At 49.2% G+C, this 27,949-nt stretch overlaps 2 long non-coding RNA genes across 7 annotated transcripts in view; one reads left to right on the top strand and one right to left on the bottom strand.

The window, feature by feature from the left end:
* The window catches only part of LOC144338313 (uncharacterized), a 279,087-nt gene that overhangs the window by 240,502 nt on the left and 10,636 nt on the right, over nucleotides 1-27,949 (bottom strand). The window lies entirely within an intron of this gene.
* Nucleotides 15,807-27,136, top strand: LOC144338311 (uncharacterized). Of its 6 annotated transcripts, none has more exons than XR_013412312.1 (5): nucleotides 15,807-16,358; nucleotides 17,077-17,230; nucleotides 21,787-21,981; nucleotides 23,232-25,038; nucleotides 25,366-27,136. It is a non-coding gene; the product is annotated as an uncharacterized LOC144338311 (long non-coding RNA). The 6 variants fall into 6 exon arrangements; XR_013412311.1 differs by having other exon boundaries at nucleotides 21,787-23,400; nucleotides 23,613-25,038; XR_013412310.1 differs by having other exon boundaries at nucleotides 21,787-23,810; nucleotides 23,903-25,038.

Here is a 27,949-nt window from a genome sequence, read left to right as displayed (position 1 = left end):
CAAAGTTTTAGCAAATTAAGCCCAATAATATAAAAACACTGGAAAACCCCAACAATATATAAAAGGAATAAGACAATATTATGAAGCAGAGGCTATTGCAAGAATATAAGGTTGGTTTAACATACAAAAGTCAACAGCTAATTTACCATATTAACAGACTATAAAAGAAATATCATATGATCATCTCAATAGATGCAGCAAAAGCATTTAACAAAATCTGACATCCATTTCTTATTTTTAAAACCCTTAACAAATTTGAAATAGAAAGAAACTTCCTCAACTTGATAAGGGCATTTAAGATAACATTACCCTAAGTAGGGAAAGATGAAATACTTTGTCCTAAGGTGTGGAAAAAGGGAAGGAGGTCCACTCTCACTACTTCTATTCAACATTTTACTAAACATTCTTCTAATTTGTGCAATAAGGGAATAAAAAGAAATAAAAGGCTTCTGTATGAGAAAAGATGACATGATGCTTCATGTCAAAAATCTAGTAAAATCTACAACAAAGCTAGTAGAACTAATATGTAAATTTAGCAAGATTGCAAGTTACAAGACCAATATAAAAAAATCAATTATATTTGTACATACTAGCAAAATCCAAAATTGAAATTTAAAACAATACCATTGACAATACTATTCAAAGATATGAAAACCTAGGAACAAATCAGTCAAAAGATGTACAAGCATGTACACTGGAAACTACAAAAAATTTCTAGGATAACCTAAATTAATGAAGAGATGGACCATGTTCATGAGTCAGAAGACTCTTCAACACAATCTCAATTAAAATACATGTTTGTGTTTTTTTTTTTTTTTAAAGAAAGAAATTTACAAGCTGATTTTAAAGTATATGAAAATGCAAAGGACCTTGAATAGCCAAAACAACTCTGGGAAAGAAGATAGCTGGAGGACTTACACCAACTAGTTCCAAAACTAATTACAAAGCTATAGTAATCAAGACAGTGTGGCATAAGTGTAAAGATAGACAAGTACATCAGTGGAACAGAACAGAGTTCAGAAATAGACCCACTTGTATACTGACCAACTGATTATTGACAAGGGTGCAAAGGCAATTCAGTGGAGAAAGGTGGTCTTCTCAACAAATGGTGCTAGAAAACATCTATATCTATATGCAAAAAAAGAAGAAAAAGAAAAAACTAAACTTAAAATCCATATATTGTATGATATATAAAAATTAACTCCAAATGGATTATATACTTCAATGTAAAACCTGAAACTATAAGATTTCTTTCTTTTTTTTGTTTTTTTGTTTGTTTGTTTTTGAGTCAGGGTCTCACTCTGTTGCCTAGGCTAGAGTGCAATGGTGCAATCGTGGCTCACTGCAGCCTTGAACTCCTTGGCTCTAGCAATCCTCCCACCTCAGTCTCCTAAGTAGCTGGGACTACAGGTATGTGCCACCATACCTGACTATGTTTTTCTATTTTTTGGAAGAAACAGGGCCTCACTATGTTGGTCAGGCTGGTCTCGGACTCCTAGCCTCAAGCAATCCTCTCACATTAGCCTCCCAAAGTGCTGGGGTTACAGGCATGAGCCATCATGACTAGCAAAACTATAAAATTTCTAGGAAAAAACACAGGAGAAATGTTTTGTTACCTTCAGTTCAGTGAAGGTTTCTTACATATGACACCAAAGCATGCCCCATAAAAGAAAAAGTTGACAAACCAAGAACTTCATCAAAATTAATAATTTCTTTCTTTGAAAAACATTGTTAATACCAGAAAAGACAAGCCACAGACTGGGAGAAAACATTTACAAATACCTACCTGATAAAAGGTTTGTATCAAAAATATATACAGAACTCTCAAAACTCAATAATAAGGCCAGGTGCAGTGACTCATGCCTGTAATCCCAGCACTTTGGGAGGCTGAGGCGGGTGGATCACTTGAGACCAGGAGTTCAAGACCAGCCTGGCCAACATAATGAAACCCCATCTCTACTAAAAACACACAAAAAGTAGCTGGGTGTGGTGGCATGCACCTGTAGTCCCAGCTACTTGGCAGGCTGAGGCAGGAGAATCACCTGAACCTGGGAGGTGGAGGTTGTAGTGAGCCGAGATCACGCCACTGCACTCCAGGCTGGGCGACAGAGCGAGACTCTCTTTCAAAAAAAACCAAAAAACAAAAAACAAAAAACTCAATAATATGAAAATAATCCAATTTTTGTAAATGGGTAAAAAGAGTTAAATAAACACTTTACCAAAGAAGAGACATGGAAATCAAATAAGCTTGTGAAAGAAGCTCAATATCATAGTTATTAGGGAAATGCAAGGTAAACCATAATGTCTAAAATGCCGTGTTAAAAAAAAAGTCTACAATTTAAAGGACTGGCCATACCAAGTATTGACAAGGATGTGGAGCAACAGGAGCCCACATACCCTGAATATAAAATGGGAATATAAAATGGTACAATCACTTCGAAAAACAGTTTGGAAGTTTCTCAAAAAGTTAAACATGCACCTACCATATGACCCAGTCATCCCCCTCCTAGGCATTTACTTAAGAGAAATGAATACACATGTATTAGTTTTCTATTGCTGCCGTAATGAATTACCACACACTTCGCAGCTGAAACAGCACCTATCGATTATCTCAGTGTGCTTGAGTCTCAAGACCAGGCAGGCTTGGTGGGGTTCTTGGCTCAGGGTCTCACAAGTCCAAAGTCAAGGTGTCAGCAGGGCTGTGTCCTTCTCTGGAGGCCCTGGGGAAGAATCCACTTCAAGCTTGTTCAGGTTCTTGGCAGAGATCGGTTCCTGGGACTCTCGGTCTGGGGTCTCCATTCCCTAGGTGGCTGTCAGTTCCTTATGTTGGCCTCATCCCCTATCACATTGTTCCCTCCATCTTCAACCCAGCAGTGACACATGGAGTCCTTCTCTGACCTTCTGCCTCCTCTCTCTCACTTTCTGCCTCCTCTCTCTCCAGCCAGAGAAACTTCTCTGCCTTTAAAGGCTTGTGTGATTAGATTGGGCCCACCCAAAGAACCCAGGACAAACCCCCTATCATAAAGTTCCTCACCCTAATTATATGAATTCTTTTTGCCATATAATGTAGCATATCCACAGGTCCTAGAGATAAGAGCACAAACATCCCGGAGGGAGGAGAGGTAGGGCATTCTGCCTACCACAGCACACGCTATTCCTGAAAACGCTTGTACACAGATGTTCAGAGCAGCTGTTTGTAATCACCAAAACCCAGAAACAACACTAAAAGTAAGTGGATAAAGAAATTGTGGTATATGCATATAATATGATACTACTCAGCAAGAAACAGAATGAACAATTGATTCATGCTATGTCTTAGTCAGTTCCTGCTGCAATAACCATGGATTTTAAACTGGGTGACCTATAAATAACAGAAATTTATTGCTCACAGTTCTGGAGACTGGGAAGTCCAAGATTAAGGCACCAACGGATTCAGTGTCTGGGGAGGGCTTGCTCTCGGCTTTGCAGATGGCACCTCTCGCTTTGTCCTCACATGGCAGAAGGAACCGCAAAGGGACTAACCCACGCCCTGAAGCCCGCCTATCCGGGCACAAATTCAATCCCCCAGGGTGGAGCCCTCCTGACTGATCACCTCCCAAGGCCCCACTTCTTAGTACCATCACCTTGGAGGTTAAGTTCCAACGTGTGAATTTTGGGGGAGATACATTTGGACCACAGCACACTGCAACACAGACGAATTGTGTTCAGTAAGAGAAGCCAGACACCTCCCCGCCCCAGCACCATCACCACCAAAAAAAAATATAAACTATGTATTTCCATTTTTATAGAATTCTAGAAAATGCAAACTGACACACAGTGACAGAAAGCAGACCCGTGATTGCCGGGGCTGGAGGTGGAGTGCAACAAGGAAGAGCAGGTGGGGGGATGAAAGCCAGGCTTGAGTGAACTTTTGGGATAATGAGTCTGTTCCTTGTCTTGAGTGTGTCGACGATTTCAAGGATACACGCGTATATAGAGCGTATCAAATTACACACTTTAAATATGTATGGCACATCATATGTCAATTACACCTCAATAAAACTGGTATCGAAAGGCAGTTCTCTAAAATGGGGTAAATATTTCATCAAAAGAGTGAGAGAAGGCACAAATATAGCAAACGTTAAGTTGTTGAAGTCAGATAGTAGCTGTACAGGTGATCCTTGTACTAATCTTTCAACTTCTCCAAATACTTGAAAATTTTCACGATAAAAAAAGCTACAATGAAAGAACATACGCTTAGGAGTCAAAACTCCAAGAGACGAAATGTGATTCTGGCATCTCCCAGCTGTGTAAACTTGGGCGAGTGGCATCTCCCGTGTGAAATGTCCTGATCATCACATGAAGCTCTTCGGATTGCAAGCATTAAACTGGATCAATGCATGGAGCTGGCTTAGCAGGAACTTGGGGTGTGCTGAACACTCCACAGACGTCACCTTCATTATTAAGTTCACCTTCCTTATCTGAGAGGCACAGAGACTGTGAATCAGCAAGGCTGAGACCTAACTAAGGTTACACAGCTAGTACCAGGTCTCTCTCCCCATGTAAAACTACCATTAGGGGACACTCAGTGGCTCCCACGTTTTAGAACCCTGAAGTAAATAGGTTATGCAAAGAGTGGTCACGCCATCATACCTAGGATGAGGCCCTCACTCTGGCCAACAAAGGAAGCCAGACCTAGCACCCAGACATATTTTTAACAGGGTGTAAATGTGCGTTTTGCATATTTTATGTTTTTCATAGTTCAAGGCAGGGGCCCCAACCAAAATTAGGTATTTAAAAATTTGTTTAGACAGGTAAAAGAGAAGCCATGCCTTCAGGGCCACCCGGAGATTTCATGGCTGAGCTGGGACTTGAACCTACTCCCATCGGTTTCCTTCCACCCTCCCTCCTTCCATCCCTCCTTTCTTCCCCCACTCTCCCTCCCTCTCCTACCTCCATCCTCTCTCCTTCCTTCCTCCTTCCCTCCATCCCTCTTTCCTTCCTCTCTTACTTTGTCTTTCTTCCTTCCGACATTTACTGAACACATCATCTGCTAGACATTCACGGCAGTGGAAAAAGACAGTATCTCTGCTCTCTTGGGCAGGAGAGCCACTTGGGGGACACCAGTACCCTTTTACTGCATTTTCAAATCAAGATATAATCTATCTGCCATACCATTTGCCATTTTAAAGTCACAATTCAGCAGTTATTAACATCGTCACAATGGTGTGGAGCTATCACAAACTCCTTCTGTTTCCGGGATTTGCCACTCCTGATTTTACAACCTTGGCAAATGATGCCACTGCTCAGTGCCTCAGTTTCCCCACAGGTAAAATGGAGAAAGCCACCCCTACTCTGCTGGTTATCATAGCGCTAACTCGAGGATGCACTGACAGGCATGTAGTGGCATCCCAAGCAGCAGCTGCCGTCCTTACTTACGTGATTAGTCTTGGGCCTCGTGTGGGCTTAGGGAGCTGAACATTCCAGAAACCACCTTCCAGAAACTTACAGCCTCATAGAGGAACTCACTATGAATTGCAAGAGAGAGAAAAAGCAGAAAGAACAGCTTCCCTGGGAGTTGTTCTCACAGGGACAGTGCGTGTTCGGACCTGAGCATTCTGATGGTACCGCCGCTGTAACACCTGACTCCAGAGCCACGTGCTAGCACCCCACGCTGGCCTTTCCCCCACGCTCTGTATTTCCAAATTCTAAAGAAAGGTGTTTATGAGACCGAGGGAGTGGGCATTTCGCCTACTGGGCAGGAAATTGAAAACAGCTGCTATTGTTTCCATTTCTCAGGGCAAGGATTTTCATTTTTCATTCCAAATCCTGGCCCTTCTTCTTTCGCCTCTGAAGAAGTGACAGTGGGGTGGTGCTCGTTCCACCGGGACCCTGACATGAGCCACTGCCGGGGGCTGGGTGCCACAGGCTGACCCCCAGAACGCACTCAGCGTCTCCAAACCTCAGTGCCTGAGACCGATGCTCCAACGCCCAGCCTGGTGCTAGGGTCTAGTACCAACTGGCTCCACCTGTCTGGCCCCTACCACAGACTTTCTGCTCCAGACTCACTGGCTGGACTGCGGTCTCACATTGTCTTTTTCTATCTCTGTACCCAGACACTCATCCAGCACCCAGCGGGTCCTCTTAAATGCCTATGGAGTGAAATAAATAGACCAGGCACCCATAGCTTCCATTTGTGAAATCCTGCACAGAATAAAACCCAAACGCGACTGTACCCGCGTGTGTTCTCAATAAGCCACAAGCAGAAACAACGTGACAAATACTTAGTCCCCAAAGACAAACTGGAACTGACTCTCTAGTCTTCTCAAAACGAATAGCCCCGAGCAAAACTGGAACGGCAGAATATCCTCCCAGCCTGGGCCAGTATTTCAGTTTGACTCTTGGCTGTATTAGAATGGATGCAACGTCTCCAACCAAAACCAGATGTACTTTCTGCTTCCTCTAGAGCAAGCTTCTGACTCAGGTCCAGCGGAGATGGGATCACCATATTCCAGGACTCCAGGTAAGTCCAGCGTCAGACCCTGGAAGATGTGGGAGGCTGTTTGAGTACAGGGGATGGGACAGGCCCCAGCATGTGTCTTTCCATGAATGAGAAGCGATACCCCTCTTAGCAGGTGGCACCTGGATCTCCGCTTGTACCTGGTTCCGCTGTGCGCACACACACCTGCTGGGTCTCGGTTTCTCACCTGACAGGATCCACAGAGCACCACACTCCCTTCTTGGGAGGAAAGTCCAGCCCCTGCTGAAGGCCTCTTGCACAGAATCGCAGAGTGTAAGAAAGCACTCTCTGATTTAGATCTTTGCTGCCCCAGGCATTTGCAGCCTCTGATAGCAATGACAAGGGACATTTTGTGACAAACAATGGCATTTTCATTCTGTGACCTCAATTCAAAAGGTCAGAAATGTGCCCTGACCATTCCCTGGAGAGTTTGCTGCAGGTTGGGCATCCTTGAAATTATGCTGCTGGACCCAGACAGACCTGGCTGTAAACCAGCCCCGCCTCTGCCTCCTGTGTGATGCGGAGCACAGGCCATGGCCTCTCTGAGTCCAGTCCCGGTCCTGGCTCTGCCACTTGTTAAGCACAGGACCTCGGACAAGTGTGTTTCTCCACGTTCAATGTCCACATGTCAACAGACAGTCATCGCTATTTCTTTTCTTTCTTTTTTTTTGAGACGGAGTTTTGCTCTTGTTGCCCAGGCTGGAGTGCAATGGCGCCATCTCGGCTCACCGCAACCTCCGCCTCCCAGGTTCAAGCGATTCTTCTACCTCAGCCTCCTGAGTAGCTGGGATTACAGGCATGCGCCACCACGCCCGGCTACTTTTTTTTGTATTTTTAGTAGAGACGGGGTTTCTCCATGTTGGTCAGGCTGGTCTCAAACTCCTGACCTCAGGTGATCCATCACCCTTGGCCTCCCAAAGTGCTGGGATTACAGGCGTGAGTCACCGCGCCCAGCTAACTCATTGTTATTTCAACTCTGACTGGTCGTGAGGATCACATGGGAGTTCATTTCAGTCCTCGGCCCAGGGGCTGGCACACCGGAAGCAGGCAGTCAGCGCAGGCTGTTACTACAATCCCACAGGGCCATGTTGAGACAGTGGGCAGCAGATGTTAGGAATGTGGCCTTTGAAACCAGCAGTGCTGGGGCGAAGCGTGGTTCTTCCACTTGCTCACTGTGTGGGAAGCAGGGGGTTGCGCCTCCCAAGCTAGCCCTTACTTTCCTCCTCTGTAAAATGGGGATAATAACAGCCCCCGTCACACAGGAGCTGGTGCTTTCCTATCAGAAGCAGACAATGCGCTTCACATTTTCGTGCAATGCCTGGTGCCGGAACTTTGTTCTTCACCCATCCACGCTACCCATCACAGAACCCACTCCAAACAGCGACTCCCGTGTGTGTGTCCTCAAGCTTTAAGGAGTAACCAAGTCTCCCCGACCACATTCTGAAAGTGCATTCGTCTTTCTTTTATGAGCTGCCGTCCTGCAGGGAGGCCTTGAAGCCAGCTTCTTGTGAAAGAGCGGCTATAGGTAAATGGTTAAACGACTGAAAGCAATCAGGCCCAGAATCATTCAAGAAATGGGGCCTGATGCGGTGGCTCACGCCTGTAATCCTAGCACTTTGGGAGGCCGAGGTGGGTGGATCACCTGAGGTCAGGAGTTCGAGACCGGCCTGACCAACAAACACAGTGAAACTTCATCTCTACTAAGAATACAAAAATTACCTGGGTGTGGTGGCGCGCCTGTAATCCCAGCTACTTGGGAAGCTGAGGAGGGAGAATCGCTCGAACCTGGGAGGCAGAGGTTGCAGTGAGCCGAGATCACGCCACTGCACTCCAGCCTGGGCGACGGAGTGAGACTCTGTCTCAATAAAATAAAAATAAGAAATGAGCCACCATCCAGCTGTTGATGAGAAAGTGAAGATCCAGGAAACTTGGGCTAAGGAGAGCTACCACATCTGCACACAAACCTTATTTCTGAGCTTCCTGACAGAGCAAAAAGGGAACATGACAAGCTCTCAGCTAATAAAAACGGCATCATCACTGAACAGGGACTCATTTATTCCTGAGACCTAACTCTGGGATACGTCTCTCTGGGACTTTCATATGAGTGACACATTTGAGAGTAGATTGGCCAAAGGAAGGGAGGACAGAAGGACAAAAAGAAGGGAGGAAGGACAGACAGAAGGACAGAAGGGAGGAAGTCAGTGCCACTTAGGCAGCATGACTGTTTAATAATGCATCTAGCCCAAGGCATTTCTAAGTGTGAAACTAGTAATTATAGAAAAACATCAGACAGAAACGAGGACTGCCCCATGCGCATGAGGGTTATGGTCACTGATAGAGCTGGCCATTTCTTTTCTCATTTCTTGATGACTGCCAAGGGCCAAGCATTTTAAGTGACTGGTCCGTAAAGACCAAAATGGCAGAGTGCACAAGCCTCGCATTTCAGCGATTTAACCAAAGGGTTGTAACTATCACTCGTGTGATGTCCTTTGTATGACACTTCCTAAAGTTCATGCCTACTCATCACAGAAAGGCACCGGCTTGGAAGAGTGGACAGACCTCTGGCTTTGTAGCCAAAGACACCAAGTTTCCATGAGATGCTGCATGTCCCTGTCATGCTGCCTGGCACTAGCAGGTGTTCAAAAGCCCATGGCTCCTATGACTGTCACTACTTCTGTTGCTATTATTTTGGGGGATAACATTTTGCAGTTAAGAAAATTGAGGCTCAGAGAAATTCAGAGATCTTCCCGAGGACATGCCATTGGTAGTGGAGCCCCAAATCCCTCTATACCATTAAGCCCAGAAAATCTAGAGCAGGTGGAAAAGCTCAACAAGGTGTTGGGGGAATGAATTTTAAATCCCAGGGGATATTGACCATGTCTGGGGACATTTTTTATTGTCATGCTAACTGGGGTGGGGGTACTACTGGCATCTAGTGGGTGGAGGCCAGGGATGCTGCTAGATACCCCCACAGTGCCCCAGATGGCACCCCCCAGTTGAGAATGCTCCAGTCCCACATGTCAGGAGAGCCATGGTGGTGGATATGCCTTGTTCCAACACTAAAGCAAATTCAAGACTGTGACATCAAACACAATAGCGGGACAGACACACCCCAATGGGATTTGTCAGGATAAATGCAAAGGACCATTTTAATATGTAGAATAGCCTAGAAAGGAAAAGAGGACCCCTTAGGTCTCTGGTACTCGATTAGCCCAGGATGTCTTGAGCAGGAACCATGAATTCTGTGAAATCAACATTCCCTCCTTCCAGTCCTCTCTCTGCCATGGGGGTTTCTTAAATGTCTGAGGCCAAAAGCCACCTGCTAGCAGCTCCCTCCTTAGGATCCTTTCTAAAACCCTGCAGCCTCCTGGGGAAGGTTCATCGTTAAGTCACTCTCTCCCTGATGTGAACTCAGAAGGCGATGGAGTGGGTTTGTAGGAAAGCCCCAGGGGTTCTGAGCACAGGTGTGAGCCAGCCAGCTGCCTCTCAGCCAGCACGGAGCCTCCCCAAGACCCCAGACACGGGCAGCTCTGTTCCCAGCCAGGGACTGCCCAACTCGGGACATCTCACCCAGCCTGTTCAAACCTTAGAAGGGGCCAGGGGAAAAAAAAAAAAGACTCTGGAATCAAAGAGACATGTGTTCCAATCCCAGCTCAGCCACCTCCTAGCCATGTGAACTCAGGCCACATACTCAGCCTCTCAGGCCTCAGTTTCCTCCGCTGGAGACAGGAAATAAGAATAGAGCTTCATCGGTGTGAGGATTAAAGAGGTGACACAATAGAGTACTCAGCATGCTGCAGGTCCTCAACAAGTGGTGCTCATGCCGATCACCATGCGGCTCCACGTGCGCCAGCCTGGCTACTAATCACCCTTGGGTCCGGCACGTTAGCCAGCTGGGTTCCTCCACTTCCCCAGCCTGAACTGGCTTGAGTTGGGGCAGGGGGTCCAGCTGGGCTTGTTTCACTGGTGTCAGCCTCTAATCCCACAGTTCTGTCACCCGCACCTGCATGGCAAGGTCTGTCTCCCAGCCGCCACATCACTGTGATGCAGTGAAGACAGCCAATAACCACTCAGGGTTTCCAGAGCCTGCACAATGCCTGCCATGGTCTACTAGGTCTGCAGTGATAGCAACAAACAGCTTTTCTGTTTCTCACACATGAGCCACAGGGTTATGCAGGAACTGGCCTTCTAAATGGTTTCTCTCCACTCAGTGAATACTCAGATACTCACTTACAAGCTCTCTCCCTCCTCCCAATTCCATCTGTCATCCAAGGTGAACCCGAGACCTATCAGATGACCTATTATTTTATTTTTCTTCGATTGGAGTGCCTCGTGTTCCTTTTTGCTGTGGCTGCTAGGAAGCTCAGAGCTGAATTTTGTGCTCCCTGTCTTAATTTCTTCATCTTACTGACCTTTGTCTCCATTCTGTTTCAGTAACCCACAAGTCTTTTCTCTATCTCCAGAATACCTCACTCAGACATCCTCAGACTTCAGAACCCAATTTCTTCTTCTTGTACCTAGGCTCGAACATGGGCACAATATCAGTTCTCCAGCCTCTCGGAGGTCACCAGTCCACCGGGCCCTTTACTTCTCTCCCATCCACCCTCAAGCTTCATCCCCTCCTGTATTCAGCCGAGGCTCCATGATCTATAACATCAGTCACAACCTTGACACTGCTCAGGCCTCCCCAGCATTTTGAGGGGCTGGAGATTGTTCTCTTCACACAGGACGTCGCATGGGCTCTGGTTAACCCAAGTGTGTTTTCTAGTTTAAACATTGTCTCTGGGAAAAAAGCACATGAGCCTCCCCACTCCTTCCCTCGGAAAAACAAGATCAGAAATACTACCTTCTCCTTCAAGCGTGGTGGGCGGCCTCTGATAGTACAGTATGAGCCAGCAAGACTAACAGCTAAAGGAAGAGTTTCAGAGAGATTCACTGTCTTTCCTTTTCATCTTTCACGTCGGTTATGCCACCAAGAAAAAGAAGAATCCCCCTGCTGTGGCTAAATGCAACTGTTTACTTTGCTTACAGACGTTGTAAATCTTTTATGTGCCACAGTTGTTTCAAGAGCTTTTAAAGCATTTTGGATGATTATAAAAGTCACAAAACAGCTACAGTAAAAATGAATTTTTTTTTTTTTTTTTTTTGAGATGGAGTCTCGCTCTATCGCCCAGGCTGCAGTGCAGTGGCCGGATCTCAGCTCACTGCAAGCTCCACCTCCCAGGTTTATGCCATTCTCCTGCCTCAGCCTCCTGAGTAGCTGGGACTACAGGCGCCCGCCACCTCGCCCAGCTAGTTTTTTGTATTTTTTAGTAGAGACGGGGTTTCACCATGTCAGCCAGGATGGTCTCGATCTCCTGACCTCGTGATCCGCCTGTCTCGGCCTCCCAAAGTGCTGGGATTACAGGCTTGAGCCACCGCGCCCGGCCATGAATTTGTTTTTTAACGGTGTCATGGAATGTAAAGGATGCAGCAGCGGGCTCACCAAACATTCCTTCAGTGTGCGGCGACCTCGAAGTCCAGAGAGCCTCTGTTTGCCATCACAGTGCCTACGGTGGCATGTTTTCATGAAGCAGTTAGCATGCTCTTCCTGAGTATATGTTTTCATTTTCCTGAAAACCCAAACACAGTGTGATGCTTTCTTGTTCAACCTTTTCTGCAGTTGGAACGAAATATGAGAGAGAAAGAGAGAGGATGCGAGGTGAAGATGGGCACAACCCCCTGCACACTGGCAGGAATTTTAGGTATCATTTTATCCACCCTGTCCCCTTAGAAATGGGGAAACTGAGGCTCAGAGGGCCCAGTGAATGGCCAAGTAGTTGTGAATTCCCCATCCGAGGGTGAATGTGGACATTCCAGGACTCCGAGGCTCCCATGTCCAACGGACCTTCCTTCCAACACTCTTCATAGGTACGCAAGGGGGTTCCCCTTCTCTGAAGCCTCTCCCTTACCGCTCCCAGCTGCCCCGTGAGGGTTTCCATTCTGCCCAGATCAGACCCCCCGAGCCACCGTTTCATTTCTCTCTGCAGTGCCTCACTCACTGTGTAAAATTAGCTCAGCCATGAGTTTCAGGAACAAATACCTGTCACCTCCTTCAGTGTCGAGAAAAAGAAACTAGAGGGGACTTTCCTCCTTTCCCGCCAGCCAAGGCTGGGCCTCCAGCAATGCAGGGGCTCAGGAGAGAGCTGGAGGAGGGGCCTGGGATGCCTGGCAGCAGAAGGAAGCTCCCTGGACCCTCCCCAGCCTGGACAACTGTCCTCCCACACTGAATGTGTGTCCAGTTGTTCTCAGGTGTCCTTGCACTGTATGTGGTTGCTTTAGAAACATGCATTTCTGAACGTCATATTGAAGAATGACACAGGTACAGAAAAACACATGAGTCCTAAGTGCACGGCTCAATGAATTTCACACACTAAGCACCAGTAACAGCACTGGATAGAGAAATAGAATGGCTTTGTTCCCCCTCCGCCAGGAACCCTCCTCATGCCCCCTGGAAGTCAGTACCCAGACCCCCAAAGAGAGCCCCTCTCCTAACTTCTAACAATGTAGATCCGTTTCAACTGGTTTGGAAATCTGGATAAACGCATCATGGTGTGTGGACTCTTGTATCTGGCTTCTCTTACTAAGTATCGAGTGTGAGGAATCATCTCGTTTTTACATGTGGATCAAATCATTCATATTCACTGCTGCATTCTCCATTCTAGAAACACATCACACTCTGTATGGTTAAATGACATGAAATTGTCGTTTTGTAGATTACCAATAACAATTAAAGGGGGAGGCTTGAGAGAAGGGGAGCCCCCGTGCGCCCCTATGAAGAGTGTTGGAAGGAAGGTCTGTTGGACGTGGGAACCTTGGAGTCCCGGCCCCTCAGACTGGAAGATACCCTCAGACTGGGAACTCACAACTACTTGGTCTGCTGTGGACTCTGTCATGTTTTTTGTAACCATCCATATGATCCATGCATTTTATTTCTGGTAAATACAGGTGTTGGTATTGTATTGGCCTCTCATTCTGGCCCTTTTTTACTTTTTTAAATTGATGTTTTGTTTTTAAAATTCATCTGTGCTGCTGCGTAACCGGGGTATGCCCACCATATAGCTCACCCCTCACTGAGGGGCGTTGGACGGCTCCCACACTCCCCAGCACGCATAACACCATCATCCACGTCCCCAGTGGACCCCAGGTGAGAATTGTGGGGTGTATGTGTATAAGAGTGCAATGGTGGGCTCATATTCTTGCGAGGCCACTGTTTTAAATTCATCCACCCCACTGATACTCTGCAGCTTATCCAGCAGCCCAACAGGCAGTGCATGGACTTAGTGGCAATCAAAGGTCCTAGGTGTCCCAGAGGAGGATGGATGGGAAGGAGCTGGGAAGAAGCTGGGGTGAGGAGACCGGGGCCGGGTCGGAGGGAGGGTCCACAATGAGCCAGCAGGGGGCGCTGCTGCCTGTGGGATCCTCATGGCCAAGGGTCCCAGGAGGTGGTGGAGGCCATCTGAGGGCTACTGCTCCAGCTGTCCCTGTCTTCTCAGTGACCTCAAACATTCGTCGGATCTGGCATGAGCCTCTGGGGTGGGACTTTGTAGGCGCTGGGGCATAGGGGTGTCAAGAGTGTGCTGGGCAGGGAGGGATCCCTGCACCCCAATATCGTTGCACTGCCACACACTCAGATGACCTCCTGGACTTCTACATAGCCATCAGGGAATGGGAGCAGGAAGCATGGGGAGAACCTTGGGCCCCATCCCCAGCACCTCAGGGCTGAGGGGCCCCTGGACTAAGCTCCAAGCCAACAGAGCAGCCTCCAAGCTCTTTGCTACAACATCCCCTATCTTTATGGCCCTACCCTGCTTTGCACCCCAACCTGAAAAGCAAGGATAAGAAAGAAAGTGGAAGAGAAAGTAGAACAGATATCTGCAACAGAGGCCATAGCAGCTGCCCCCAGGGAACAGGTGTCCTTTATCCAGCATGATGAGCTGATATCCTCTGCTCCTTGGACCTGGAGGACAGCCCTGGGTGTGGAAATCAGAACAGTTCTTTCCTCTGCTCTTCCTCCTATGATGATTGAGTCCCATTCATTCATTTGTGCATTCATGTATTTGATCGACAGATGCAGCGTCGCTGCAGTGTGCTTGGCAGTGTTTGTCAGCTGGGAGGGACCGAGTGCTAACAAGACCAGAGTCTCACACGCTAGAGCAGGGTTGCCCCAACCCACAGAGTCTCAGTGTTGGACTTACAGAGGCATCCACGCACACAGTCACTCAACACTGGAGGAAGGTGTCCACCTGTGAATGCTGACCTTCTGTTTGTGTGTGCATCTCTGGTCTGGCATTTCTTTATTTTTAAAAAACAAACCAGCAGAATCTATGAAACTGGACGTGGCCCATGTGTCTTTTGCCTTCTGACAGCCTCCAGGCAAGTCGTGGAAGCTGCTCCAGGGAACATCTACATGTAAAAACATGGATGATTTCCAAAACTTGATGTTTAGTAAGAGAAGCCAGATACAAGAGTCCACACAACAATGCCATTTACCCAGGTTTCCAAACCAGGCAAAACTGATCTACATTGTTAGAAGTTAGGATAGGGGCTCCCCATGGGGGTCTGGGTGGTGATCTGAAGGGACAGGAGGAAGGTTTCTGGGAAGCTAATGCCATTCCAGTTCTCTGTCTACTTCTCCCATGCTCTGTTCTTAAAGCAATGGTTTTTTTTTATTAAATGAATGCTCGGGGGCTAGGCATGGTGGCTCACACCTGTAATCCCAGTACTTTGGAAGGCCGAGGATCACTTGAGGTCAGGAATTCAAGACCAGTCTGGCCAACACGGTGAAAATCCCATCTCTACCAAAAATACAAAAGTAGCTGGGCATGGTGGTGCACACCTGTAATCCCAGCTACTCGGGAGGCTGAGGCAAGAGAATCGCTTGAACCCTGGAGGCAGAGGCTACAGTGAGCTGAGATCGCACCACTGCACTCCAGCCCGGGTGACAGAGTGAGACTCTGTCTCAAAAAAACCAAAAATGCTTGGGGTGTGGTTAGACGCACAGTAACAACTACCATGTGTATGACTTCATATTTATCAACTCCCAGTGATCCCCCATTTCACAGATGGGAAGGTAAGGTGCACAGAGGTTAAGAAACTCTTGCAAGTTGCCTAGAAAATTGCAGAAAGAGGGGTCTCTCTGGGCCATCAGAGTCCAGAACATGCAACCTGCTGGAGGTGCAAGACCAGGGCTGCCCCTCCACACCTACCACCTCATGGGTCACTACATATCCAAGGGGTAGGAGAAGGTTCTAGAAAATGAAGACTTTCCTCCAGCAGGCTCCCAGAGGGCATCTGCAAGGGCAATACCCTGAGATTTTATGGCCCTCCAAACTGGGAGCAGGACAGTGTTTCCAAGAAACACAAGAGTTTTATGACGGCTTCATATCTGGTGATAAATGTTTGACTTTCCTTTTCATTTTCTTTTTGTTTGGAGATTTTTTTTTTAATTTCCCCACACTGTTAGGTTTTTTTGTTATTTTTTTTTCTTTTTTTTCTTTTTCCCTCCAAATTTGTGTTTGCCTCTGTTTTCCAGGTTTTCCAAATTGAGCCCATGTTATGTTTGGAATTAGAAGAAATGTTACTTTATGTAGCAGATCAATGAATGCTGACTTTAACCTGCAGGTCAAGGAAAAAGCAAATTATTGGAGCAATTCATGAGAACAGTCAATATCATTCAGTTGTCTGATTTTCTCAGCATATTTCCTAGGCGGACATGGTGTCAAAGAAAATGTTTCGAAAACATTCCTCCATTGCAGGGTGAAAACGTGACTAAGTCTGACCATGCTCGGAACTTGGAGCCTCTGTGTTCATATTACAGGTAAGGAAACCAAGACTCCCAGTGGCTAAGAGCTGTTCCCAAGGCCGCAAGCTGTGACTCCCGCTCATCAGAGCCAGGACTGCAGGGCTGCCACGAAAGGCAGAGAGAAAGTGGTGAGGGCAGCCTGGCTGGCCACCCCCTGCCAGTGAGGCCCCGTCTCCCCAGGTATGTACTCAAGGGCTTGTTGAGAAGTGCCTATGCTGCCTTCAGCCAGCGGCCCCAGGGTTACTGAGCAAAGGCCCTGAAAGCAAAACACGCCTTTGAAGGAACTAAGGTTTTGTCTAGGCTCTGTCAGTCATCTTGCTGCTAAGGGAAGCACAGACAGCTCTGGGTGAGGGGTCAGGAGACGCCCTTTCTCCAGTCATCATGAAACTCACTTCCTCTCTCCAGGCCTGTTTCCTATGAATTAAAATGAAAATGTCAATCAAGATAATAGTAACAATAACTCGTGTTCATTAAGGACTGGTCTGCCAGGTACAGATGCTTGGTCTGTGCCAGCTACTTTCATCCTTACAAGGGCCCTTCACAGGTAGGTAAACCCAGGCAGGGCATGGCTAAGTCACCTGCTAGGGTCCCACAGCAATCACAGGCAGAGGCAAGACTTGAATGCAGGCCTCTGACTGCAGGGCCCAGGACTCAGCCTTCATGCCCTCTGCATTTCCAAGGTTCCAACAGTTTGCTGGCTTTGGCACTGAGTTCTACTCTTTTACTTCTACAGACAAAAAGAAATGCGCCCAAGGATGTTCCAAGAGTTGGGACATTCACGCAGCACCACTGGCCCTCACCAGAGCAGAATGCAGAGATATTTGTGAGAATAATCCGTGCTACAAATGAAACACTTGATGGGCACTGGCTTCCTCCTCACGGAGAGGGTAAGTGAAGAAGAGAATGAGGGCTCCATTGAAGCCACAAGTCAGATCCATCCTCGGGCGATTTCCTCATCTGCAAAATGGGGTGATGGGGCTGACTCTAGACATCCCTTCCTAGCCAAGGCAGGGCTCAGCACACCTTCGCTCTGCCTTTGATCAGGTGACAATCCCAGCCACATGGTTCTGGGCACAGGGCTAAGAATGCCACATGAGGGATTCCTTAATCCTCACAACTGTCTGAGAGGCAGAGGCTCTTGTCTCTGTGCCCCTAAACCAAAGCACGGGGAGGCTCCTGTGGCTGGAGAGTGGCTGGGAGGGTGCTAGAAGGTGAGCCTGCAGCTGGGATCCAGGACCCAGGCTCGGGGCCACCAGTGGCAGACCCTTCAAAGCTAGGCACCTCCATTTCCACCTGGTCTACCAGGGACTGGGCAGCACGCACCTTCCACCCCATTATGCCTGTGACCACCCCGGACAGCCCCAGAATGAATGGCAGCAGGGTCCAGGGAAGGCGAGGACACGGAGCAGACTCCCCGCTGAGGGAGGACCAGGTCCCCCGCCTGCAGCAGTGCCCCCGACGCAGCTCTGCTCTGCAGATGAGGAAGCGCAGCAGGGGCTGCGGAGGAGCCAACCGTCAGCTGCAGAGCCAGACACCAGGAAGGAAAAGAGGGCTCGCCCCGCTGCCCTTCCGGTGGGCTGGGAGGCCTGACCAGCGCGGAGAAGGAGCTGAGAGGCAGCAACGCCTGTGAATCTGAAGCTTGCTCTTGGTGCCCTGTGCTCTCGCCCAGTTCTGATGCCTCCGGGAGTTGAGGGCCTCAGAGACACAGCCAGACCTCAGCTGTGTCTCAGACAAGGGACAGACAAGACATCTTAGACGTCTGAGACAGAGGATGAATGTCTCAGTCCTGCCTGAACGATTCCCATCTGGGGGCCTTAGAGCGCCCCCCACCCTCAGCTTGCCATCCCTAATTTCCCCACACTAAGACCCTCGAAGACCTCCTTGCAGAACAGCCAAAGGCTTTAGAAGCCCCAGGCAGCCCAGGGGTAGAGGCAAGAACTCCCACCTTCCAGGTCAATGGTGGGCGTGGGGGAATGCGGGCCCCCGGCCCTGGGTTGGCTCTGGGGTGTCTGTCCTCGATGAGGCCATGGGGTGGGGCATTAGGGGCACCACCCTGTGGGCTGGCTTCCTCCAGCTTCACCCATCACTGTGTGGCCTCAGGCAAACACCTCGACCTCTCTGAATTCATCTCAGACTCTGTACATAGGGCCAAAAGTAGTTCTTATCTCACAGGGTCTTGGGTTACAGCTATGATCTGCTTAGCACAGGGCCGGGCCTAGAGCAAGCGCTCCATGAATTATACTTATTCCCTTATGCTCTGGCCCTCCCGGACCACAGCCAGCCCAGGATCTGTGCTGGGTCCACAGGAGGGCTCTGCTGCCTGTCCTTGGAGAAGAGGCCACAGGGGACTGCAGGAGCCGGCGGCAGGCCCACCCACTGACACAAGAGGTCACACTCACACATGCATGGCCACACATATACACACATGGCCACATGCACACACAGCCACACCAGCAGCTGCCTCTCCTCTCATCTCCGTGTAAGCGGAGCAGGCAGGGCGGGGTGGGCGGCAAGCATGACACCGGGCGCAGCCCTATTGCTCAACGCCTGGACCGCGCCAGGTCTCAACGGTCAGAGACACGGCTGCTGGAGCCCAGGAGCCTCGCAATCTAGCCTCTGTGGGCCACGGGCTTTGAATATTTTTAGAGAAGTCGGGTTTCTGCCAAGTTCCTCTCCTTCAGATTCTTCCTGTTGCTGGTGGTTCCCACCCCACCGGGGTCCTCGGCCCCTGGTATTCACAGGCCCATCTAGGCTCCTGGGGGCTTTGCAGAATCAGAGAGCGTGCCGCTGCCAAGTTATCCTCCCACCCTAGCCGCTCCCCCTACCACAATGCACCCCAGGACCCCGTGGCCCTCAAACTCAGGCCAGGCACTGTGGGAGGCCTTGTGTTTTCTCTCCACCCTCCGTCCCCTGCTTCTCACTGTCTTTGTCCCCCACCCCTTTTTATGTGAAAGATCCAGGCCTGACCAGCTGGGAGCCTAGGAACATTCATTTCGGCCCTTTGTAAGTGCACACCTGGGTCTTCAGGCGTGAAGAGGCAGCAGGTTGGGCTGACTACATTCCAAGCCCATTGGGGTGGCTTTTCCTGTGTCTCGGTGGGTTTGTTCAGGCAGGGGCAAAAGTCATTCTTCCTGGATCCTGCTAGATCATAGCTCAAAAGTCAGCGGCACACTAGTGCAGCAACATGGACCCTCCACCACCTTCTCCAGCCCAAGTCACACCCCAGAAATACCCCCGTAGTGGGATAAGCAGCCGAGGGGTGGGTGCCATGGGTTTGGGGTCTGCCTGTGCTATGCTCAGACACAGCTGGAGCCTCAGGGAAGTCCTGGGCTGTGCACGGCGCCACAGTGAGTCCATCACTACTCCAGGAGGGGCACGGGACTATGAAGGAGGTTTCAGGTTGAAAGTCACTCCCTTACCTTTTTTTTTTTTTCTTTTTTTGAGATAGGGTCTTGCTCTGTCACCCAGGCTGGAGTGCACTGATGCAATCATAGCTCACTGCAGCCTCCAACTCCTGGGCTGAAGGGATTCTCCCACATCAGCCTCCCAAGTAGCTGGGAGTATAGGTGCACACCACTATGCCCGGATAGTTTCATTTTCTTGTAATGTAGCCTTGTATAGTGAAACAAGATCTCACTATATTACCCAGGCTGGCCTTGAACTCCTGAGCTCAAGTGATCTTCCTGCCTCGGCCTCCCAAAGTGCTGGGATTACAGGCATGAGCCACCGTGCCCGGCCATTCTCTTTTTTTAAGACTGCATTCGGCATTCGGCTCCTATGGCTGCCGTAACATATGACCACAAGTTTAGCAGCTTGGAACACCACGTGCAGATTCTCTGACCATTCTGGAGGTTGGAAATCTGACACAGGTCTCACTGGGCTAGTCAGTGTGTCACAGGGCTGCGCTCCTCCCGGACGGAAGAATCTCTCTTCTTGCCCTTCCCAGCTTCTCGAGGCCACCACATTTCTTGGCCTCTTCCTCTACCTTCGAAGCCAGCATCTTCCAGTCTCTCTCTACTTACCTCGTCGCAAGCTCCATCTCTAACTCTGACTTGCTGCCTCCCTCCCTCTTGCAAAGACCTTTGTGATGGCCCACCTATATAACCCAGAGCGATTTCCTCCTCTCAAGATCCTTAACGTAATGACATCTGCAAAGTCCCTTTTCCACGTCAGATAACACATTAACAGTTCTGGAGTGGGGACTTTTTTGCAGGGCAGGACGGACAGCATTATACTGCCAGTCACACGAACCTCGGGCAACTTAGCTATCTTCTCTGAACCTCTCTTTCCCCAGCTGTGAAATGGGAATGATGATGATGATGGTGTTGATGACGGTGAGGGTGATGGTGGTGACAGTCACGATGGGGGCGATGGTGGTGGTGATGAGGAAGGCGATTATGGTGACAATGATGATGATGATGGTGGCACTTTGTCCTGTAGGGCTGCTGGGAGGATTCAACTGGTTCATTTAGAGTTCATACAGCTACACTGAGCACACAGTAAATGCTACATATGTATGTCTGTCAAATATAAGAATTATTTTGCTACAGGGAAGTTTCTGCCTGTGGGTTTCACACTTTCCCCAATGGGTAACTGACTTGCTCTGTAACACGACAATCCTTTTCGAGTCTTCCATGGGAACCAGGATTTCTATCATATCGTTAAAACAGCTCAGCATGCCCTGAAGACCTGGACAATATGTATATAGGTGATACACACAATGTGAGGCTCCCAACCCTGGTGTGCAAAAGGCCCTAATAGGGAGTGAATGGAGCAAGCCAGCTCACCTCTCAATACCACACCTCCCAACACATGGGCCTCCTGATTCCCTCTCAAGCCAGCCCATCTCTCAGCACTGCACCTCCCAACACACTGGCCTCCTGATTCCCTCTCAAGCCAGCCCATCTCTCAGTACCACACCTCCCAACACACGGGCCTGCTGATTCCCTCTCAAGCCAGCCCATCTCTCAGCACCGCACCTCCCAACACACTGGCCTCCTGATTCCCTCTCAAGCCAGCCCATCTCTCAGCACCGCACCTCCCAACACACGGGCCTCCTGATTCCCTCTCAAGCCAGCCCATCTCTCAGCACCGCACCTCCCAACACACAGGCCTCCTGGTTCCCTCTCAAGCCAGCCCATCTCTCAGCACCACGCCTCCCGACACACAGGCCTCCTGGTTCCCTCGAACACACCAAGCACCTTCCCTCCTAGGGCCTTTGCACTGTCTGTTCCACATTCCTGAACAGCTCTTCCCCAACCTCCAACCCCACTCCTCCCATCCTCTAGGCTGCATCCTAAATGGACCCTCAGGTGGATCCTCAGAAAACGCCCCCGGGCATCTGTCTGAAGTGGGCACCCCACTGCATCCCCAATGCCACCCTATTTTCCTTTCAGGCTGTAATTCCATATTCAGCTGTTTGGTCATCCATGTCCCCCTCCAGAGATTCATGGCTCATATCTGCCCAGTACCCAGCACTGTGCCTGGCAGCTACAGAATTATCAATGCAACATTTGGTGAACGAGTATTGAAACCAAGGCATCCAGCCTGCTCATTGGCAAACACTTCTTCAGCCCCTCCCGTGGACCATATGCCCTGCTGGGAACTGCACACCAAAATGAAAACCACAGAGAGAGAGGTAAGTGGATCTTCAGGACACAGCGCAGTGAGTGCCAGACAAGCCCTTCTCAGATGGGTGTGCACATTGTTTAATGAGCGGGACTGGAGCCACCCAGCGGCAGCCACCAGCTACCTGCAGCTATGCCATGCGCATTTAAATTGATTACAATCCCACCGTGTGAAGGATCACGCGCTCAGGTGTCATGGCGGCTGGTGGCTCCATTTGGACAGCGCGGGCATGGGTCATTTCCCATTCATCACAGAAAGTTCAGGCAGACGGTGCCGCATGAGGATCTCAACTGCACTGTGCCTTCAGGAAGCCATGTGTTGCTTACATTTAAATTAAAATTAAAGTTCAGAATTCAGATGTGTTGGACAAGCAGATGATAGCATGTGTCTATCCATGCAGAAAGTTCTGGTCCACCACTGCCTGGGTTGAAATCCTGGCTCTGATTTCCCCACTGGGGCAAGTTCTTTCTCCTCTCTGTGCCTCGGGCTCCCCAGTTCAAGTGAGGGGTGGATGGAACTCAACACACAGGCCCTGGCGCACACATAGCAGCTGCGGTCGCTGTTGGCGCACGGTCCGCTGCCAGCTCACCGGGTGAGTTAAGGAGGGCTGGGATTCCTACATCCATTTTAAAGATGCAGAAATGAAAGCCCCGAGAGGCTGCTCACACTGCCCAGGGCACACAGCCTGTGTGTAGCCAAGCACCTGGGCCTCCAGTCTGCTGCTCGCTTGGCTTCCCAGCCCTTGCTTGATCTTGGTGACCAACAGTGTGGCAGGACACCAAGTTGGCAGGTAACTGGTGGCGTTTCCATAAGATCAAGAAGGAGCGCATGTTCTGAGCCAACCATCACAGAACCAGTGTGAAGGCACTGAGATTCCCCGAAAACGTGGCCCTGACCGTCTTCCCCTGCCATGACCCCACCACCGAGATGGGGCATTTGCAGCTGCATCTCCATTTTTCCAAGGGCAAGGAGAAAGGGAGGCCCAGGAGAGCTCTCAGAGTGTCTCTGAGCAGGGATTCAGGCCGGGAAAGAGTGGGTGGTGCAGACGCAGGAGCAGGGGTGGGGACCAGTGGGACGAGCCTGGACATGTGGGGCGCCGGCTTGAGCGCGGCCCTGGTATTCCTCGCTAAGTAGCAAATCATGACTGCGTCTATTTTTACTTAATCTTCATCATTCCCAGTGCTGAGAGCCGTGACAATTGAGGAAGTGGTGGGTGGACTTCTTTTTTCTTCTTAATCAAGTGCAAAGCTTTCCTTTCAGAATCCGGCATTTGAAAGAATGTACTGGAACCAAGGGGTCAGGCAGAGGCATCCGCTGCCCTGAGAACGAATCCTCGGCTTGTCCCTCCTAACACGAAGCGACAGTGCCAGGCTGGGTCCCTGTGGGCCCCAACTCGGGAGCTCAGCGCTGTGTGTTGTGACATTGCGGGGTAGGCCGGGCACGCTTGCAGGGCTGGGTTGGTTTTTACATCCCCCTTGGAAACTCTCACCCAGAGTCCTCTCAGAGTGTGGCTGGGAGTATTCCCACAAACCGTTACAAAGGATTTTAGGCGACACATTTCTATAACTGCAATGCTCCTTAAAACAACTGTTTTTTTCAGTTTTGCCCTTTTGCAAAATAACTGTTTTTATACCCATGCAGAAGCTCGTTCTCTCAAAATTATTCTCGGTCAGAACTGCTCTTGCCTGTGGCACTAAAGAGAAAGCAGAGACAAAGATTCCACTCTCCTGTGTTTAACCAGGGTGTCCTGCTGAGGAATTCTGGACGTTTGCCCAAAGCAGCAAACGCCCGTCCCCAGCCTCAGGACCTCAGGCCCAGTATTTGCTGAAAGATACTCAGGTGGGCATCTCCCCCATTTTCTTTCTTCTGATAAGAAAACAAGTCACCATTTGAAAGCAACCTCAAAAGTACGGCATCTTGCTATCCCACAGGGCAGGAATCCCAGACACAAGGGGCCTTCCACAGACCACTTTCAGCTCCACATCATGGTGAACACACAGCCCCTGTGAAAGTCAACATTCCTCGGGCCGGGCGCGGTGGCTCACGCCTGTAATCCTAGCACTTCGGGAGGCCAAGGCGGGTGGATCACGAGGTCAGGAAATCAAGACCATCCTAGCTAACATGGTGAAACCCCATCTGTACTAAAAATACAAAAAAATTAGCCGGGCATGGTGGCGGGAGCCTGTAGTCCCAGTTACTCGGGAGGCTGGAGGCTGAGGCAGGAGAATGGCATGAACCCAGGAGGCAGAGCTTGCAGTGAGCAAAGATCGTGCCACTGCACTCCAGCCTGCAGCCTGGGCAACAGAGCAAGACTCCGTCTCAAAAAAAAAAAAAAAAAAAGAAGAAGAAAGAAAGAAAGTAAACATTCCTCATGCCCAGATCTACATGTGGCAAGGGGCAGGACATACATTTAGTGGAATCGTATTTTTGTCAAAACAAACAAACCATGTTTGTCTGGGAAGGATGCTTAGAACACCATTAGCATAGGTTACTGCTGGCATGGAAATGAGAAAGGAGAAGCTTCCATTTTTTACTTTGTACATTTCTCTATTGTCTCAATGTTGTTGCAATACTCATACATCCCTTGGGTGTGCTTCTTACGTTTGGATGCATTTTTCCTTGAAACACAATAAAAGGAAACTATTATTGAGTTACCCAGTACACATAAGACACTAGATCAGATACTGAATGTCATACAAAAGTGAGAAGCGGTAATAAATGTGACTGCTACCTTTTAATTTAATTGGGCACATTTACTCTGTGCCAAGCTGTTATAGCCATTCTGCATCCGATCAACTCTTGAATGTGGCTGCTTCTATTCTTTCCATTTTATGGATGAGGAATGAATGTGAGACCCAAAGTTAAGCCAGTCATCCAAGGTCAGCAGCAGCCACGACAGGTGGTGGTTGGAGGATTGGATTTGGAAGCCTCCAATCTGAACACTGTGATTTTTATCCTGAACAACCACCCGCTATTCCATGGCCAACATCACAAGGATGAGGTGTGGACACAGATGGTCTTATGGAAGAGTACTGTTCACACAGCAACGTGCACGGAAGAGAGACAGGCAAGACGGATGGGAAGGGGGTCTGAGCTGAGGCAGCATTTGGGGGTTCAGCAGGGGTGGACCATCGTGAGGCCACGGTGAACCAGGAAGGGTCTTTGCAAATGGCTCAATGTTGCAGACAACGGAGGGACGGAAAACCAGAGGGCGAGGGAGTTTTAAGCCCAGGAGGTACGTTCAGGTGAAGAAGGGATTTCGAGTGTTTACCCAGAGGCATCCCAGCACAGCTACGGTTTTCAGATTCCCAGGGGTTTTTTTTTGATGAAACACCCCAATTTTTTAAAACCACTGTTGTTGGACACCTCTTTACACTTCTCCCTGTCCATACAGGAATATCAAAGAGGAAGAAGTTCCTTCGAACCCATCAGTAAATTCTGCTAAGGCCTGTGAAAATGAAAACCAAAGAGAGTCACCAGGATATGAAATCTCAAGCTGCGAAGCATTAGAAAGAATTTTTTCAGCACAGCACAACATCAAACTCATGGGACAACCAGACTCAAAAGATGGCAGCACAGAAGCAATGTTTGCTGAGCTTTCAAAGACCACGAATCAAGAGATTTGTCTACAGGAGCGGGTTTTTCAAATTTACAAATTTGGTTTGTTTGGGGAGCAGCTGCTCTCTACAACTTTGGTTTGAGGGTATTTAACTCTAGATCATTGTTTTTCTTTGTGACTTTGTTTTCCAACTAGTTTAGCAACCCTGGTATTTTGGGGAAACATAACTGTGTGGCTGGTGGGAGATTCCACCACTGAGTTTTCAAAGCCAATGCATCAGGCATTTGAAAAGGTCTGCAGCATACAGTGGTGTGGTTTGTGCACTGCACAAAGTGCTTCTGTCTCAAGTGGGGCTAAAGTCCAGGCTGTGAGCTGCCTTGTAGGGACACGTTTTTCTTTGCACAAAAGCCCTGGCGGTAAGCTCGCCAACCCCGAGGCCTGCAAGTCTGCATTCACCCAGGAAGGAAGGCTTTTTCCCATTCACATGAAAGTGCCATCTTAGCTGGTAGTGACTCGTGTCTGGGAGAGTTATGGAGAGACAGAAGAGAGGCTGGCCCCTTGCAGGGTGCCGTCATATAGAGGTTGGAAGGAGGAAGGGAAGCTTACGGTGTGGCTGTAGAAAGGAGGCATTTCCGTAAGTTCAACTTGCAATGAGAGTGGAACTTGAACAAGCCCCTCACCCCTCACCCCGGGGTTGGCCGGGAGCCCTCTGTTAAACATTGACCAAGGTACGGGCACCTCCGATCTGAGATTCCCTTTAAAACCACACCTGCAGTCATGTATTTGTACAGCACCAAGGCAGGGGGGGATGACCTTGCGTGCACCAGGCTGGAAGCCTCCAACTGGCATGTTTTAAGGCTTAACCATCCCCTTCACCTGCTCACCTGAAATCCCTTCACTGAGAAATGGTTAGTCCTAACAGAAAGGAAGGGTCTACCCACTATTGCACAAAAGCAGGGGATCTGCTGGTTTCAGTGGCATCTAGATGTCACCGGCTGACACCTGTTCCTTGAACAGGGTGTGACTGAGACAGAGGGAACCGCCAGGGCAGTTCTGCCTTAAGGAGTGGGGAGAGGGGGCCATGGGAACACAGTGTAAGAGGAGGGAGAGGAAGCAAAGCCTCACCCACTTCGCTCTTCTGCCAGCACCGCCCTGGGGATGTGGCTCCGCATGTCTTAATTCACTTATTCCATAAACAGTATCAGCCTCTGCTCTGTGGCAGTCACAGAGTCAAGGCAGGAAACAGGACGTGAGACCCTCACTGAGTTCCAGCTGCATCATCTCATGTAGTCCTTGCCTGAATCCCAGGAAGGAGGTGGTGACTACTTTTACCCCTACTTCATGGATAGAGAAACAGAGACTTAGAGAGAGGAGGACACAGCTGAGCTCACACAGTCAGAAGATGTCAGATCTGGGTCTCCAACCCAGGACCTTCTGGCACCGATGCCTGTGCTATTAAATGACTCAGAGATATCCCTTTAAAGGAATATTTTACCTATAAAACGTTGTCCAAATATTGGCTATTCAGAGGAATAACATTTCAATCCTTGTGCTAGATAATGAACATGCTTGCTTTCAATAAACCTACGCTGTCATTGAACATCAACTTAAGGCAGAGAGTTTTTATGGCCAAGGAGTTGTCAGTTAGCTTGAGTACACAACCAAAGGTCAAAATGGCATCCACAGAAACAGGGGTCACTGAGGTCGCAGAAGGCTCAGCAAGCCTGAGCTCAGAGGACATAGAACCACCACTTCCATCAAGCTGGGCTCAGGCTTAAGGTGAAGTCAGCCTGCATGCCCGGCAAAGCCCCCACAGCACTGTCCCTAAATGACGCCACCTCAGAACTCCAGGATGACTGACGGAGGCTCAGGAAGGCTGGCATCAGAGAAAACTCAGGGCAGGACTCTGCAGGGGATGCCACTGAAAAGGGGGCTCGGTGGGTATTTCATTCCTCCACAAGCGAGTTACAGTACTAAAGGTAGCAGTAATACCAGCAGCAACAGCACTCACCATTGCAGAGGCAACAGTCCCTGCCATGATCATAGTGATAACCACAGGAGTAATCACTAGACTAGCAGCAGTAATCATATAGTCAAGGCAGTAATGTGGCAGTGATAGAAGCAGTGCAGGGAGTAATAGGAGGAGCAGGAGAAATATCAGTCATAGAGGTGGTAGTCACAGAGGCAGTAGGAACAATGGCTACAGTCGTAGCGATAGTGTCAGTCATAGAGGCGGTAGTCACAGAGGCAGTAGGAACAGTGAAAATCGCGAAAGCACAGGCACATCATCACAGCGGCAGTTGTCGTAGTGGTAATTATGAATAGTGGCAGCACAGTGGCATCATCACAGCAGCAGAAGTCGCGGTGGTAACGGTAACAGAAGCCCCAGGTGCAGTCCTTGTGGCTGCAGTGGCGCTGT

Source organism: Macaca mulatta, chromosome 20 (assembly GCF_049350105.2).
Source record: "Macaca mulatta isolate MMU2019108-1 chromosome 20, T2T-MMU8v2.0, whole genome shotgun sequence".
Taxonomy (NCBI): domain Eukaryota; kingdom Metazoa; phylum Chordata; class Mammalia; order Primates; family Cercopithecidae; genus Macaca; species Macaca mulatta.
This window is presented reverse-complemented; position numbering and strand designations above follow the sequence as displayed.